The sequence below is a fragment of the Saimiri boliviensis genome, chromosome 9 (assembly GCF_048565385.1).
Source record: "Saimiri boliviensis isolate mSaiBol1 chromosome 9, mSaiBol1.pri, whole genome shotgun sequence".
In the NCBI taxonomy this organism is placed as follows: Eukaryota; Metazoa; Chordata; class Mammalia; order Primates; family Cebidae; genus Saimiri; species Saimiri boliviensis.
Window position 1 is genome coordinate 34,321,803 of NC_133457.1, and position 8,802 is coordinate 34,330,604.

Sequence of the window (8,802 nt, forward strand, 5' to 3'; positions counted from 1 at the left end):
AGCTGGGCATGGTGGCATGCACCTGTAGTCCCAGCTACTCGGGAGGCTGAGGCAGGAGAATTGCTTGAACCCAGGAGGCGGAGGTTGCAGTGAGCCGATTGTGCCACTGGTACTCCAGCTTGGGGCCTGGTGACAGAGCAAGACTCTGTCTCCAAAAGCAAAACAAAACAAAACAAAAATTAAACCTTCTATACCACCCAGCAATTCCACTTCTTAAATCTGTGCAAGAGAAAATGTAATATCCACACAAAGACATGTATACAAATGTTTACAGTAGCAGTATTTATAATGACCCAAAACTAAAAACAACCTAAAAGTTCATCAGCTGGTGAGTAGACAACAAAATATGGTGTATCAAATACAGTGGAATGTTACTTAAAAAGAAAAAGAAATAAAGTACTGATACTTGCCACAACATGAATGGACCTCAATAAAAGTGCTAAGTGAAAGAATTCAGATGTAAAAGATTACATGTTGCATGATTCCATTTATATGGAATGTCTAGAAGAGGCAAATTGATACAGACAGAAGGCAGATCAGAGGTTGCCTAGGGTTGGAGGTGAGAGCAGGAATTAATTGGAAATGGGTATGAGGAAGCTTTTTGGGAGAATGGAAATGCTCTAAAATCAGAGTGTGGTTTTACTCTATAAATTTACTAAAAATCAGTGGATTGTATACTTACAACGGGTGAATTTTATGGCATGAAAATTACGCTTCAATAAACCTGTTTTTTTTTTTTAAACAACAACAACAACTAATGGCCGGTACAGTGGCTCACGCCTGTAATTCCAGCACTCTGGGAGGCCAAGACAGCTAGATCACTTGAGGTCAGGAGTTTGAGATTGGCCTGGCCAACATGGTGAAACCATGCCTCTACTAAAACTACAAAAAAAAAAAAAAAAAATTTATCTAGGCGTGGTGGCAGGTGCCTGTAGTCCCAGCTACTCAGGAGACTGAGGCAGAAGAATTGCTTGAACCTGGTAGGTGGAGGTTGCAGTGAGCTGAGATCACGCCACTGCACTCCAGCCTGGGCGACAGAGTGAGACTCTGTCTCAAATAAATAAATAAATAAAAATAAAATAAACACAACTAATAGTATCCCCGTGTGCTTGACCTGGGCAGGGTCATTTGATCTATCTCTCTAATATTAACTTTGTTATTTGCTAGCCACATTAACCAAGACCTTTTGTGTCAGGGAAGTTCATTATTCACTTCAGGGATTGACCAGTATTCTGTATCATTTTATAGACTGAGTACTAAAACGGTAAAGGGCAGATCAGATAACAAAGATGACTACTCTTTCATGTAATGGTTACTATTCTGAGAAAATTCAACTTGCTTTGATAGCTGCCAACCTGTAAAGTTATTTAAAGAGGTCTGGATAAGTGCTGTGGACATTTTTGTAGACAAATACTTCCTTCCCTCACTCAGGGCTGAAACTCTTCTTTCAGATTGATTTGGTCATGTTTACACTCTCCCACCATTGAGAAGACAGGCATAGCAAGCAGGATAGAGGAGTCAACACAGATTCTAAGGGAAGTCGGAAGTCACTAATTTGAATTCCAACTCTAATAAGCCAGTGAAGTAATATGCAACAGTGTCTGGGGATTTGTAAAGTTCTCTATGCATGTTAGCTGGTATTATTACAATTCAGTAAATCTACAGTGTTTTTTAAAAGTTTTAAATGGTAGCTTATCTTAAAATCAGAGAGTCTATGTTGAATTATTACCGGTATGAATCCATGATTACCACAATTTTGAATTGAACTCAGTATCCTTTCTCCCAAATTTTTAACTTGCCCACTTGTTTAAGGACCTTTCTTAAGCCCTTGAGGCTGAAATTCATCCCCAGATCTTGCCTATTTGCCTTTTGATATATTCCCAGGTTCTTGCTGCATGTCATCAGCATCTGAGCTTATGACAGCAAGCTTTTGTCTTGCTTTTCCCTTTTATTATCCTTTAGATAATGTCCTGACCCATCATGTTTTCCCGTCTAAAACATGCAGTGGCTCACTAGCACGTCTTCTTTTACTATCCAATCTCATCCAATAGTTTATCTTCTCACATCTCCCCAGCATAGATCCCCTTCTCCAGTGAGATCACCACCTTTCCTGATCTACTCATTCTTGCCTCAATCTTAGGTGATGTCAGGAAGACCCCCCATTTATTTTTAAATGTTTTCTTCAAGCATCATCCCAAGACTCTTTTTGTAAATAGTCAATTAGAAGGAGGGTTGTCCTTGGTCTCTCTGTGCTCCTCACTCTGTCCATTTTCATAGACACCCAGTGCTCCATGATTCTGGGTTTCCACTGAGGCTTCCCCCAAATGTGCTTCAAACTGATACCTTATCTTGACCAGTCTATATACATTTCCATTCCCCAATTTTCAGATCTTTTAGGAACTTGACTTGATAAACTAATTAATACTTTGAAATAAACAAATCCACACATTTGACCCCTGTCAAGAATATCTCATTTTAAAATGGGGTAATCTGAGACATAATGCAATGTCCCAACAACTACTAATAATGTAGAATGTGACACAAATGGAAAGTGACATACAATGGAGGTGAGGGGAGTACACAGGGACATTATCCCAAGGTCCTTGACATTACTCTTTGTAAGCTCTCACTCTGCCTGCTAAAATGCTGCCTTATCCCTCTGTGATGTGTGTCCCAAGTCTTTTCTGGCACAGCATTCCTGGAGGCACACAGGTTTAGGAGTTGAAAGACTTGGATCTCAGTCCTGGCTCAGCTATTGACTAGATGTGTGACTTTGGGCAAGTGACTTAAACTCTCTGGGCCTCAGTTTTCTCATCTGTACACTGGGGATCATAATACTTAGTTTGTGGAGTGGTTGTGAGGGTCGGATGAAGTAAGATATGCAAAGTACCTAGCAAAAGTCTGTAGCACATAGTAAGAAGTAAACACAGAGGTAACAGATCACCTTGTGAAGCCCTGCCTTTAAGTAATGCCATGAAGACATGCTGCCATCTCCTCAAACTGTTCTCAAAGACAGGGACTTATCTTTCCTTATGTTTTGTTCAAAATTACAGCGGTTCCCTTATTTGTGTGTGCATGTGTATTTATATGTATTTATTTATCCCCATATCATTTCATAAGATATTCAATAAGGCTTGTGTCTTTAAATGAAGCATTTAAGAAAATAATTAACTTCAAATTTACTTTTAGTCTTTAGGTAGCATAAATCTATATAAAAAGTCAAAGCTCAAAGGGTCACTTAGTCTACCCCAAAACACCATTGCCTAGATTTTTTCTAATTGAAGAGATCTCTAATAACATATTACAATAACATAAAGACTTATATGAAGTCATAGTGCTTCTACACACATTCTTGTTGCAATGCAGATGCTTCTTCTCTTTTGTGAAAAAGTATTCCATCTTTCTAAACAGTTGAGTAATTTAGCCACCAGTGTTTTCCTGTGGTAGATGCTACGTAGGTCTCATATTCTAACCAATATATAATATGAGTCTTTAGGACTGAAAAATAAGGAATTGTTCACTAGTAGTATATTATATGCAGCTAATGCGGTAGTTAAGAGCATAATTTTAGCTTCAATTAGAAGACCAGCTTTTGCTTTCTTAGAAATCTTGTGCTCTCTCAGCCTCATTTCCTCTGGAAATGGGCTAATACTTGAACCTACTGCACACAGTTAAAATGAAGGCAAATGGAAATAATGAATATGAAGTGATTAGCACAGTGTCTGCCACACAGTAAGTTCTCAAGTTATTCTGCTGATAAAGTTATCATTTTAATAGCCCAGCCATCCTAGTGGATACTTTCAAATGCGTTCTCCTTATGGACCTAGAAATTTCCATATCCCAGAGCTCTACAGGAAAAGGCAAATTATGTAACAGCCTGCATTTTTCTGATTCCTTGTTCACTCATTCTGAGGACACTTGAGTCACATCGTTTTAAAAAACTTTTCTTTTCTTTTTAGTTTTATAAATACATAATAATTGTAATAATTGTACATATTTATGGGGAGACGTGATATTCTGATATAAGCATACAATGTGTAATGATCAAATCAGAATAACTGGGATTTCCACAACCTCAAACATTTATCATTTCTTTGTATTGGGAATATTCCAAATCTACTTTTCTAGTTATTTTAAAATATAGCATATATTATTTTTAAAAATTATAGTAAAATATGCATAACATAGAGTTTTCCATCATAACTGTTTTAAAGTGTACAGTCAACTGGCATCAAGTACATTGACATGGCTAGGCAACCAACCTCCAAAACACTTTTCATCTTGTAAAACTGAAATTCTGTACCTGGTAAACACAGACTCCTCACTCCCTTCTACTCCAGTCCCCTGCCAACCACAATTCCTTCTGTCTCTATGAATTTGACTAATATGGGTACCTCATATAAACTGAATTATACACTATTGGTCCTTACGTGACTGGTTTATTTTACTTAGCATAATGTCCTCAAGATTCATCCATGTTGCAGCATGTGTCAGAATTTCCTTCCTATTAAAGGCTGAATACTATGCCATTGTGCATATATGCTACATTTTGCTTATCCATTTATCTGTCAATGAAAAGTTGGGTTGCTTCCACTTCTTGGCTATTGTGAATAATGCTGTTATCAACATGAGTGTACAAATACTTCCTCAAGACCCTGTTTTCAGTTCTTTTGGGTATATCCTCAGAAGTGGAATTGCTATATCACATGGTGATTCTATTTTTAATTTTTTGAGGACCTGACATATTGTTTTCCATAGTGTGAACCACCCTTTTAGGGGTCTTTATCAAGTTCACACAGAGGCCATGACATGCAGCTTCACAGCTGTCCCATCTTGTCTCTTGTTCTGCTTACACAGCGATACCTGCTGTGCAGCTACTATGGGCCAAAGGTTCCCCTGCCCTACTGCTGACCTTGATGTCTGCCAGTATCCTTGGCATCTGCCTGATATTCTGTGAGTTAGTGTTGTCTGCAACTTGGGTGGTATCTCTTGCCACAGCCAAGGCTGCCTGTAACAATTAAGGTTTATCGAAGGACATTATGTGACAGGGGCTGAGCTAAGTACTTCGCTGCATTATCTCATTTAATCCTCACCTCAACCTTTTAGTCTGGCCCAGAATACCAGCTCCTTAGACCAGTGTGTTTCTTACACTTGGATGCATATTAGATTCAAGAAAAGGAGGGACTTAGAAAATCCCAATGCCCAGCAGAGGCCCCATGCTAATTAAATTCGAATCTGAAAAGTTTTTACAAAGATCAACAGCTGATTCCAATTTACAGCCAGCTTTGAGAAACAGGGATTTTAGATCCTTGTTCACAAAGTGTGGTCTGGCTGATTGAGCTGACCAGAAATGCAATCTCTTGTGCAACACCTTAAACCTACTGAATCAGAATCCACATTTTAATAAGACCCGCCTGGGTTTTGTATGCACACTGAAGTTTGAGAAGCACTGCCTTTGACCACAGAACATTGAACTCAGACAAATAAATCCAGTGAGGCAATAAAACTTTCACCTGAGGGTCTCTAAGTGATTCCTAATCATTAGCTAATTCATCTTCCTAACAGGACACTACACCTATTTTAGAGATGCATAAAGAAAGGCACATTTGTAATTTTAATTATTTTATTATCTCTCATTGTTGAATATTCTAATTTCCAGGCTGAAGCGTTATGACTCGTTAAATCATTCCCTCCCTTATAATCCCTAAACCAATTTCTAAAGTAAAAATCAAATGCAGTAAGCAACCAAATGAAGGCAAGCCACATCTATAGAGAGAAAAACATTCCTTTTTACCCCTAGGGCCAGTTCTTTCCTGTTTGTTCTGTTGCCTCTTCTGTGTATCTGATGACTACCAAAAATGTTTCCTTCCAGATTTTCTGCAAGCTTTTACTTGTAGGGTCCTATTTGCAGAGTCTCAGCTTCTCCCAAGAATTTAGCACATCACATGCATGTAGGTCCTATTTTCTTAGCACTCTCCTAACCTTTTCAGCTTTATACTAAAACAACAAATTAGCACTCACCTTTGCCAAACCCACAAATATTTGTACAATTAAGCAGCAAGCTTTGTAGTTAGAAAGGGAAGAGAGTTCCTTTGCGTTTTGTGGCGCCTAGCAGACGTTATTTGGGGGTGTGGGAGGTTTGGCTAGATTAAGTCAGATTAGCAATATCGGATAAATAGAGCCACTGTCAAGACGTTTAACAATACATTGAAGCATTCTGTGTAAGGGATGTATAATTCAACAGCTTTGATATGTGTTAGTTCTCAATAGCTCCCAGGGAGGTGGCCTGTAGAGAAATTCATCAGTAAGTCATCTGAACAAGAGATTTTACTAGATTTTAGAAAATTAACAATGAAGGAATATGCCTGAGACAAAACCCAAAGCTCTGGAGGGTAACCAGGGTGAAGGCTTTCTGACCCCAGACCCTATTAGACTTCTTTATTTCCAGGGATATTGTGAGCTAATCTTCTGTAAATGATCTATGCCCACTCTATTCATGGCTGCATCCTGACCAGGCCGCCTTTGGTTTCTGGTCCCCTGGCCAGTCACAATGCAAAAGCAGGCCAGAGTTCAATGGAAGCCAGATCCCATGCCTGGAGCAGATATGGTGTGTAACTTCCGTTTCCTGTTCTCATTCTAACAGTAACTGTTTCTTTGCCTCATTCTTTTTGGAGAGGTGGAGTGTATTATCCTTAAGATGAATGTCTCTATTTTAAAACAGGGCTTTGTGAACAAAGGGAAAGCACAGAGGGGAGGCTGGAGCAGAGTAGAAGTCTGAGTGGAGGAGAAGAGTATATTTACTGTTAGCTGTGCCTTTGGAAGTAAGAACCTATTTGAAATACAGTCCAAAAGCAAAACAGTAAGCATAGTTGTATTCAGAGGACTCTGGTATCATAATTTACTTGGGCCAGAGGGAAAGATCCCCATGTAAAAACACATGGAAAGGGAAAAAGGAAAACATTCAACCAAAGAGAAGGATTTTGAAATTTGAGTGTGAGTCAGCCAGGCCCATCCTGAAATGTCATCAGGTGTCCAAGCTTTAGAGGAGGTTGTTCAGTTTACTTTGACCAGCCAAGGTGAGCACAATCCACCTCTGTTGCTTTTAGTCCTCACCAATCTTTCAGATTCTCTTCATTACCAGAAGAAAGGAATGGAAGTTTCTTGCCCACAGTAAAATATTCAGATTCCCCAATGGACAGCTGGTGGGAATCCGACTGTTATTTCCCAAGCCTCCTTTGCTTAACAAACTTGGTCACAATCTTTTATTCCGGGAGGAAGAAAAACCACTACATTAAGGATTTTCTTAAGGATTTCTCGTGACAATCTAGTACTGGTTTTCGTGAAAATAGTGCTTTTGCATTTTCTAATAGCCCCTAATTTTTTAAGGATTAGATAACAAGGGGATATAGGAAGAGCAAAATAGTCTCCTCTGATGTATTTGAAATCACCCTTCCCCCTCTTTTCAGTGACTTGGCCACTGTTAATCAACTATGCTGTGTACCTGATGGCTCTTTTCTCAAGGTAAGCTTGTATCTCAGATGGTTCCTTAATGATCTTCCAGGAAAGTCTTCTATCTTCTGATATAATGGACTCTGGTAGCATACACCACCAGTCACCCAGAATGTCTAGGCTTTTAAAATTTCTAGTAGTGAGCAGAGTTTCAACTCCAGCTGCGATTCCCCAGTGCTTATCCAATGTAGAAACCAAAGAATTCAATGGGCTTGACTCCAAGTGTGCATACCTGCATGACCACAAGTGACTGTATCAGGCATTCTCCAGGGTATAAATATGATAATAACACTGACAGCCAACATTTCTTAAGTCCTTCTTACGTGCCAGTTTGATTACAGGCGTATTGTATTCATTGATTACAGTGTATAATAGATTCAACCTCATAGAAATTAAATGATTATTATTATTTCTTTTTAATATGGGGGAAACTGAGGTATAGAGAAGCTAGACAACTTGCCCAAGGTCTCATAGCCAGTAAGCAGCAGGGCAAGGATTTGAAGCAAGTACTTCAGTACCAGAGCCTGCCCTTTAACCACTGTGATATTCTGAGGAGATTCAAACATGTTATTTCACATAATTGAAGCAGTTAGCTTTGTGCACTGGTGGTATCGTAGTCAATGAGGTTTGTTCAAGGCATGATTATTGCTAACTGAAAACTTTTCCCAATACCCTGCTATGACAACTTGAAATATAGTCGGCATTGGCAATTTTTGACAGTCTCTATGGAGCTGGATTAAAAACAAAAAAGGCAATTATACCTAAGTCAACTGACCCTGAAAATGGAGATTTCCTACCTTTTCCAAGGCTTTCAGTGAATTCCTAGAAGCAGTAGTCTTTGATCAGTCCCTCAGTAGGTTGTCACAGCTGCTGACTTTCACATGGAGCACCCATCATATTAGATGTGCATAACAGAAGCCAAATTCAGTGCTCTACAGTGATAGAAATATCCTTTCGGCCGGGTGCGGTGGCTCAAACCTGTAATCCTAGCACTTTGGGAGGCCGAGGCGGGTGGATCACGAGGTCAAGAGATTGAGACCATCCTAGTCAACAGGGTGAAACCCCGTCTCTACTAAAAATACAAAAAAGTAGCTGGGCATGGTGGCACATGCCTGTAATCCCAGCTACTCAGGAGGCTGAGGCAGGAGAATTGCCTGAACCCAGGAGGCGGAGGTTGCGGTGAGCCGAGATCGTGCCATTGCACCGTTACAATGCGTGCCATCGCATTGTAACAAGAGCGAAACTCCGTTTAAAAAAAAAAAAAAAAAAAAAGGAATATCCTTTCAAAAGGGA

At 39.5% G+C, this 8,802-nt stretch overlaps 1 non-coding gene across 1 annotated transcript; it reads left to right on the forward strand.

The window, feature by feature from the left end:
- Positions 1-8,100: 8,100 nt before the first annotated feature.
- LOC120368396 (U4 spliceosomal RNA) lies at positions 8,101-8,241 on the forward strand. The gene has a single exon (XR_005582544.1). It is a non-coding gene; the product is annotated as a U4 spliceosomal RNA (small nuclear RNA).
- Positions 8,242-8,802: the final 561 nt, after the last annotated feature.